The sequence below is a fragment of the Rutilus rutilus genome, assembly GCF_951802725.1.
Source record: "Rutilus rutilus genome assembly, chromosome: 10".
NCBI lineage: Eukaryota > Metazoa > Chordata > Actinopteri > Cypriniformes > Leuciscidae > Rutilus > Rutilus rutilus.
In genome coordinates, this window is record NC_140215.1 from 25,282,563 (window position 1) to 25,291,843 (window position 9,281).

General features: G+C 38.0%; 1 protein-coding gene across 5 annotated transcripts in view; it reads right to left on the reverse strand.

Annotated features, from left to right (window-relative positions):
- The window catches only part of inpp4aa (inositol polyphosphate-4-phosphatase type I Aa), a 32,817-nt gene extending 24,477 nt beyond the window's left edge, over nt 1-8,340 (reverse strand). For 4 of the 5 annotated variants that reach the window (XM_084421217.1, XM_084421214.1, XM_084421215.1 and 1 more), the window contains exon 1: nt 8,205-8,335. The gene's annotated coding sequence lies outside the window, so the exon portion shown is untranslated. Of the gene's footprint in view, nt 1-8,204 lie in introns of all 5 variants that reach the window. The other variant, XM_084421216.1, reaches the window with a different exon arrangement.
- Between the last annotated feature and the right edge of the window lie 941 nt (nt 8,341-9,281).

Sequence of the window (9,281 nt, forward strand, 5' to 3'; positions counted from 1 at the left end):
ATATTTATTTGCTCTATACGCTGTTTTAGTATCCAACTAAGTGTTAACGCACATACAAAATTAGTTCGACAAAAATAGCTGTACGCAATTATTCGTGGTGCAACTTCCCATGAGTCTTTAGCTGCAAAGAATGCAGCAAACTTTTACAGTATGCTGGGACTGAACAACCCAATTGAATCCTGACGGTGGGGGGACAGAAAATGGATGAGGATGCAAATACGCTACATCAGTGGCGGATGGAGGGTTTTGGGCTGTGGCGCAAGCAAAACAGCAGGTAGTATGGCTGTAGTCTGGGGCTGAAGGGGTGGACGGCTGATTCATACACAACCAACAACCCACCAGCCATCCATCTGCCTGTTATAGTCCACCACACAGCCTAGAAACTAATCACAATGAACAACACTTATATCATGATGTGTTAAAAGCAATCAAGAATAGAAATGGCCATCATCAGAATAGTCATCTCCCGCCTCCATAAACTGTGGCAGAAGGACTGATAATTACCTCAGACACTCATATTAGCATTGACATTTCACGCATATTAACCACCATTCTCAGAACTTTCATTCTCAAGCCTCATTCAGACTTTATGCATGTTTAGGTTATGTCTAAAAAGTAGTTAGGCCAAATGGATAATGATAATATGGAAACACATGGAAAAACAGATGACAGTGAATGTGTTGAGAAGTTTGTTGATGCTAATTAAATGTCTCTCACCCTGAGGCTTTTGCTGTAGTCACTCATCTGAATCCCTCACAGCACAACAAACGCATTTAACAGAGACACGCTGCCTCTTCCACTTACAATATGAAAAGACAGGTTTATGGAGTGAAGAATGGAGCTGGGTGATGATGATTTTCAACAAAAAGATTGAGGTTAAATCATAATGAGGTTATTCTTTCAATTACACACTACCTTTCAAATGTTTGAGGTCAGTAAGATTTTTTTTGAAAGAAATGAATACAGTACTTTTATTCAGTAAGGAAGCATCAAATTGATCAAAAGTAAAAGACATTCTTATTAAATAATCCTTATAAGGGTTGTCAAACGTACCGGTACTACCAGTACCAGTACCAGTTAGTCCAAAAAAAGGTACCAGCCTTTCTGCAGTACTGGTAGAACCAACTGAGTACCGGGTATGTCCGGTGATAGACGCTGCTTTCAAACGTTCTCGTTCGTGTTTGTGCGAGCGCTCTCTGAGCGTCAAAGGTTTCTATTTACAGCATGTTTTTTACAAGCGTTGAGCATTGTATCCAATCACAATCAAATAAGTTGAGCATGTGAGCGCAATGCAATGGCCTATCAGAGGTGCTAATCAGTAAGTTAGTCAGAATCGGCTGATAGGTTAAATAGGTTTTGTTTTGTTCAACATGAGCCGCGCGCTTGCTAATTCTTTCATTGTAACCATGATATAAATACATTGTACAATTCATTTTTTTATTATAATGGGAGTTTTTGCATGCTAAATTCAGAGAGCTTGCGCTTTAGAGATTGACGGCTTTAGTTATTATAAAGGGATGGCTCTTCTCATGCCATTTTTTATTACCCATTCACAACCTGAAAAGTTTAGTTTTTCATGCTGCTAATGCTAAATACACTGCAAAGTTTCTGGATTGACAACCATATTTAAATGTTTTTAAAAGTTTTTTTTTTGGTCTACTCAGCGAAGACGTATTTTGTGGGCGGAGCCTACCTCTCACCTCAGCGAAGACGTATTTTGTGGGCGGAGCCTACCTCTCACCATTCTGAGAAGAAAACTTACTGGTTCCCTTTCACATGAATTTCACCAAAATAAGAAGTGACCACCGTGCAAACATAACCTATTGTTAGGCTATGGCTGACTTATGATGCAACTCTCCCTATATCTCAATACGAATATAACCTACTAAATCTGACTTCTTACAACAGTATCTCAAGGTAATTCCCTGAATACTTACAATACAATACTTCCCTGAAGTATGCTGACGGCGTCCCCGTCAAGAAGCTACTATCACCGTTGTGTTTTTTGAGCGTAGAATCTTTAGTACTTCTACTCCTCAGCTGCGCAGCATATATCTGACACGACTCCCAAGTTGTTCTTTGCAGAAATTAAAGATCACTGGTCACAACAACCAAGTGAGTCTCCTGAATAGAAAGATACATGTAGGCCTACATTTAAATCATACAGTTGAGTAAAAATCAATGTCACTCAAGTCTTTTTCACTGTGATTTGTTCTGGTGATTGGTTTGTAATGATCTAAGCTAATCATATGACTGTTAGTTCTACCGTGTTAAGCACTTTTTGGGTAAGTATGGCTTTTAGTAATTGTATGGTCTTTGACCTAAGCATCCTTAGTCTGCATTTCTCTGTACATTTAATGTTGAAAATACCCATTGCATAAAATATTTCTATCACACAACTCATGGGGTATAACTTCACGCTGAATGTGTGTTGTGTATTTGCTATAAAGTGTGTCCGTGAAAAATTTAATTCAGCAAATACAGACCCTTTACGATTCGATACGTGGCTTGGCGAGGCGTTTGTTAAAGAAAACGTTTACATCAGAGCTGACTGAGCAGAAAAAGTGTTTGGATGCCCCAGTGAGCACTGTTGGTTCAATTATCAGGAAGTGGAAGTTACAACCAACACTGCTTCAAAGAAGTCATTTCTCTAAGCTCTTTGTGTAAAAATGGAGATGACTTGTGAGAGAAGTCACAGAGAAGCCCACTTTAAATGGAACTAGAGCACAGGTCAGCCATATATTGAGCTTTGTGCAGGAGAGTGGTACAGAAGAAGCCATTGATTAAAAAACAGAGCCAATGCAGCCTTGGTGAGACTTCGTTCAAAAACATTAAGAAATCATATACCGATTTTTGAAATGTAGTGTACATTTTGTTTAAATTCAATTTTTTGTTTGTAGGCAAAAATATTACAGTTCAGGCAGGAATAGCTGTGCAGCGTCAGAAATACAGACAGGTGTCCGTCAACTGAAAGCTCAATGTCATGGACACTTCGAATGTAGATAATAATAAGGGAGTGCAATTTATTTCTGGCTCATCACGCCACATTGCTTGTGCCAGTTGTGCACATGACGCTGGGACAAAGACAACTCACGTTTCAGTATTCAACAAACTGAGGACGGAGTGATATTTTTTTAGTTTTTTTTTTTGTGTGTGTGAACAATGGGTGATGGACCAAACACAACTATGCCTAAGCATACAGACCATCACACGCATGCTGTTGCAGTCTCGTGCTAAACTGTCAGTTCTCAGTCTGCCTCACAGTCCACCTCCTATCACAACCACATCCTGACCTTTTGCTTAATCAGGAAGTGTGAGTGACTTTCTCTTCAGCTGAGCTTTCTGGGACTGTCAATGAGCAGAGAATTTCGGTTAAACTGTTACCTCAGCAGAGATGTGTATGCATGCTACAGACCTGCATATTCAGGCCTAATAATCAATACCTCTGTTGCAGTGCTGTTTCTAGGGTCATAACGCAGAGGTTTCATCCAGTGCGGGCTTGACAACAACATGGTGCAAAGTGGCCGCAAACATAGCACTCGTGAGCACCTTCTTGAAACCTAAAATGTCAACTGGGACTGTGGGACACTCCACGGTCTCATGGACTTCATGGATGTAAAATGCAACTCTGCAAGTACACAACAAGAGAACATGTCTCCTATATGTTTTTGTAATCAAAATCCATGACAGGAAACTGGAAATGAAACAAAAAGAAAGAATATCAAGAGTGCTGGACATATTGTATCCTTTGAAACATTTTGGCAATAAAAACAAAAAAACTATGAAAATAGATCTAATGTAGGTGGGATGTAATTATGGTATGGAAACCAGTTTCTCTGAAACTAAAAGAGGAACGGAGGCAGGCAATACTACAGAGGAGGCGGTACAGGCAGTGAAGGCAGTATCTTTCAAGTCTAAACACAGATTAGAGTGAGATGAATCTTGAGGCCTACTAACATTTAGTCAGGATTAAGTTTGAAAAAGCTAGCAGACATTTACACTTTGAGGTTGAGTGGAAATTCTGTGCTGGACTATACAAATATTGATGTGTGTATCATTGACACAGCAATGTAATGTGAAACCACGCCACAAAATAAATTTGTAAAAGAAAACATTTATTTTAAAAATAAGCCAAGAACTGAGCCTTGTTTCTATTTATGCACAGTTCTTATGTGCATGATAAACATATAGAGGAAATGAATCCATGCGTGAGAATGTTTCTGCATGAACAGCACTTTACGAGCACGTGGGTCTGTGCATAAACCCAGGAGTACACTACCGTTCAAAAGTTTTTTGTTTGTTTGTTTGTTTGAATTTTTTTATTTTTTATTCAGCACAGGTGCAAGAAACAAGTCTTTAACACTGATAATAATTTGAAAAGTTTATTGAGTGGCAAATCAGCATATTAGAATGATTTCTGAAGGATCATGTGACACTGAAGACAGGAGTAATGATGCTGAAAATTCAGCTTTGCGTCACAGGAATAAATTACATTTCAAAATAGGCTAATATAGAAACAGATATTTTAAATTGTAATAATATTTCACAATATAACTGTTTTTACTGCATGTTTGATCAAATAAAGGCAGCGATCATACGAGACTTCTTTTAAAATAATTTAAATATCTTACCGGCCCCAAACTTTTTGACTAGTGCTTGGAAGTTTCGCCCTTTACCCATTTTTATTTTGCAGAGAAAAAGAATGGATGCTTTTCATAATGAAATGTTGCATCTCTAAACTTTCATACAGAAGAAAAAAGTCTTTATATGATCAAACATGGCATCTTTAATAGGAATATTTCACCCGAAATGAACATTCTGTTAATATCTAATCACCCTTATGCCAATTCAAACCTGTATGCTTCTGTTATTTACATGGGGCATGGAAAAAATATATATTTTGAAGAATCTTTACACAGCTCTTTGCCATACAAAAACCGTTCTTAGGCAATGTCCAGACTGCAGGCAAATCTTTTTTTTTTCTTTCTTTTCAGGCAGAATGTCAGCACTAATAATTGCAATTGCAAGTGATCAAATAAGATTTGTGTGTCCAGACTCCTGACACAACCAACCTATCTGCATGTCTACGTATATACCCACGTATGTGACGAGGCTTTCAAAACGGATGCAGGAAAAATGGAGGTGCATCCTCTCACTCTCCAAATAAGGTGCAGATCTCCATCGCACAGGAAAATGCCAAAATCTTTGGACGTACCATTTTAACCACCAGTTTTGACGCTTGTTGTGTGCCGCGTAAAGAGTGACGCAAAAGACAGTTTGAAATCCAATTTGAGCAGCAAGAGCATCCAGACTGAGATGCACCTGTAAAGATCTGGCTGGAATCGCATTTCAAACCATCTCCATAATGTGGTTTGAATCAGACTTGGGGAAAAATAAAAAATAATTTTTTTTTTTTTTTTTTTTGCTGTCAAGACTTTCAAAAACCCATCTGGATAAAATCTGGATATGCAAAAATCTTGATTTTTTTCTGGCAGTCTGAACTGGCCATAGTGAAATGTCAAGCTCCAAAACACCATTAAAGTAGTCCATATGACTCATGCATAAGTCTTCTGAACTCTGAATTTTATATATTGAACAGACTAAAATTTAAATCTGAAATTTGATCCAATGGAATCCATCCAATTTCTGCGCATGTTTGACATCATTGCCAAATGCTAGTGGTTCTCAAATAAACAAATGTGACAATTCAAGCGAAGACTAAAAAGAAAAAGTCAACCCTAAACTCTGTGTTATGCCAAATGATAAAATTTTATCTCTGTTCATTTACTCTCTGTTTTGATTGGATTCGTATCAAACTGTGTAATTAAAGCTGTCACAATCATAATGAACAGCAATTTCATTTTAGTGATGAGTCATCGTCTGGGTGAAAACATGATTATCCATGCTCTCCTTTCATCTCTAGACCTACACATCATTTCATCTGGCTGAGGAAAATTCTGCTTCTCTTAAGAATGAGCAGCCAATCCGTCACTGTCTGTCTCATGGCACACAGCTGAATGGTGTGAAGAAATCATGCAGAAGGGCAGACAGGAGACATACAGTAACATATGTTCTATATTTGTGTTTCATGCATGAATTGGCAGAATAACCGTAAAACACCCGTCATTGGCATGTCTTGCCAATAGAATATCCATGAACTTTAGGCTCATGGACCATCGTGACACTGGTCAGACAGAAGAAAAAAAAAGGATAATTTGTTATAAACCTACACAACATCAGTTGTCTCTGTAAAGGTCAGGGAGTACCTCTTGGATATTGTAAAAAAAAAAAAAAAAAAAAAACTATTAGCCTGATCAGTTTATCAAGGCAAATGATATAGAACAGAAACAAAGCGCCAGACTTTCATTAGCAGTTTTCAATTCTAGAATTCTTCTTCCCAGATCAATCATACATTTACATCCTTTTCACACAGCAAAATAACTAAATAAATAATTCACTAGTGAATCCACGAAGTATAGGACTGAGAAACTAATCTTCGCATTAGTAACCCAGATCTCTCACTGGAAAGCTTTTGTGAACTGTTGCATAAGTACAGCATGTGAGTCTTTGGCATATTCATTATCCACCAATCAATAGTGCCATTAATCCAGGTACTGATAATATTAAAGAACAGTGAACCTTTATGTAATAACAAGAGCAGGTCACAATTGAAAAAGACAATCCTATATATAACTAACAACTAGAAAAAGTTTTGAGGAAGAAGGAGACAGCCCTGAGGCCCTTGTATTTACAATGGAAAACTATACGGACTTTAACATATAAGGTGACACTATCACACATCTTTTTATTTTCATTCTTTCTGATTGCGACGTAGGGTTGACATCAAATCAAGTAATATCAGAGCTATCAAAGATTCTGCAACCAGTTATCTGACCTGTAACTGGGGCCTGGCTCTCTACGTAAACCTTGTGTTTTCTAGGGATCAAGGGCTAAGTGATAAGATCATTTCATATTACAAATCAGAAATAAATGTAATACAATTATTGCAAAAGGTGTTTACAATGAATCTTTTCTCAGATATTTTACAGGTGGCATAAATGCAAGCCTTTGAAATTGTTCCTAAATATAATTCAATATAAATATAATATAATTCAAATACTAAAACAAAATAGTGGCGACATGTTTCATTCATTCATTTTTTATGAAATAGGCCACTGATTACAGAACTCTAGTAGGCCTACTGTAAGTTACGGTTAAGTAAATAACGTTAAGTCAGATGTATTCAGTACTAATAGTTCTGACTGATTCAGAAGCGTTACTGATTCAAAAAGAATTATTGAATAATTGCTTAAAGAACGACTCAAACAAGTCATTCGTTTAGGAATCGTACAACACTGTTCGCGCTGTTTGTTTTGATTCACTAAGGAGAACCGACTCAAACAAGTCATTCGTTTAGGAATCGTACAACACTGTTCGCGCTGTTTGTTTTGATTCACTAAGGAGAACCGACTCAAATGAATCATTCGTTTAGGAATCGTACAACACTGGTCGTGCTGTTTGTTTTGATTCACCAAGTAGAACCGGTTCAACCGAGTCATTCTTCAGTAGGGGGAATGTAACGTTACGCTGCCTGTATGTGTCGTGTTGTAGTTTTTAATAATGATGTTGTGTCACCGCTGTATAGAGAACGTTGTCCGAGTATTTTAGTACAGTGTTCCGTCTGCGCTGACAGAAGTCGAAAACCGAACGTCAAGAAAATAATTCCGGAATTTTATGGAAACAGTAGCTAGCTAATTCGGGTCTAGGTTTCCATCCATAATGTGTTCAAGGCACTTTGTAAATAATGTCAACAGACAATGTATGACCCATCTGATTATTTTACCACCAGGAACATTATTAGAGCCCATTGAAACAACGTAAAGATTCTGCAGCAGCAAAAGCTGACAACATCTAACGTTAGACATTTGAACAGCTCTCATGACGGAATAATAAAGAGTGATGACGACTGAATGAACGATTGCGTCCTCCGTTATGCCTTATAATACGCTTTATAATAAAACATTTCAAAATACACCACTCGACCTGCTAATATCACTCTCGCCCAATTTCTGCCATATTACGGACTTTGTGCATATCAAAAGAAAATTGATTCCCTTTTCTTTATACCTTCCAAGCGTTTAACCACTACTACACACGGACTGCAAACATTACCAGCTTTAAAAAAGGCAGAAGTGATCACTTACGTTCCAGTCACCGATATGCTCCATGATATTAAGGTAGTATGCAGATCAGTGTTTTGATACACGGAGATCTCCGCAATTCGTTCACTTGCTCTGCATTGTGGACTCGCCCTGCCGTGACGTCACCGCGCATTACGTCAGAGATGTTGCCCTAAAACCCCCGCCTCGTTCACAAATACGGTGAGCCAAAAGAAGATGTGGAAATAGTGTATTATTAATTGTTTATTCGGCCACCTGTATTTAAAGAACGCTTCATGGAAATGTTTTCGATGAATACACAGACCTAAACGAGCGCGTTGTCGGAAGACCTTGACATCCATCTAGTGGTTACAGACTAGCAGTTCTCATAGAAGATAAACTGCAGCTGGATGAGGTGGAATTTACATGATCCTCCTGGGACCCAGGAATAGACTTTTGTTCACTGTAGCTGACATTATATTTTAGTGAATTTCTCTGACAACATGCATGTCACAGTTTTAAGTCTGGATGTCCTGTAAAGATTTTCAGGCTTTTCAGTGATACCAAACATGGCAAGACCATGGAGTGCTTTGAATGTGATAAGGTGTATCTTATATTGAATACGAAAGCAAACTCTGCAAACTGAGTAGGATAGGAGTAGGGAAGATTTCTTTGTATATGTGAGGACCCTAGCTGCAGAGTTTTGAACATACTGAATCTTATCATAGTATATGAAAGAAGGCAGACTTAGTGAGTGAGGAAATGTGAGGAAGGAAGGAGAGTGAGGAGCCAAAGATTATGCTGAGGTTTTTAACCGTGGTAGAAGGTTGAACCAAGATACCAGCAATATTAACATTGTCAGTACAGAAACGAGATGTAGTTTGAGGTGAACCAACAAGAAGTAGATCTGTTTTATCAGTGTTGAGTTTGAGGAAATTACTGGTCATCCAATAATTTATAGCATCAATATACAAGCTGATATGGAATTAGTGGGGAGAGGAGCAATTGCATTGAGAACGGATGTAAAGTTGTGTCGTCTGCGTAGCAATGTAAGTTAAAGCCATGATGACAGATAATGTGACCTAGTGGAAGCATGTAGATGATGAAGAGAAGAGGCCAGAG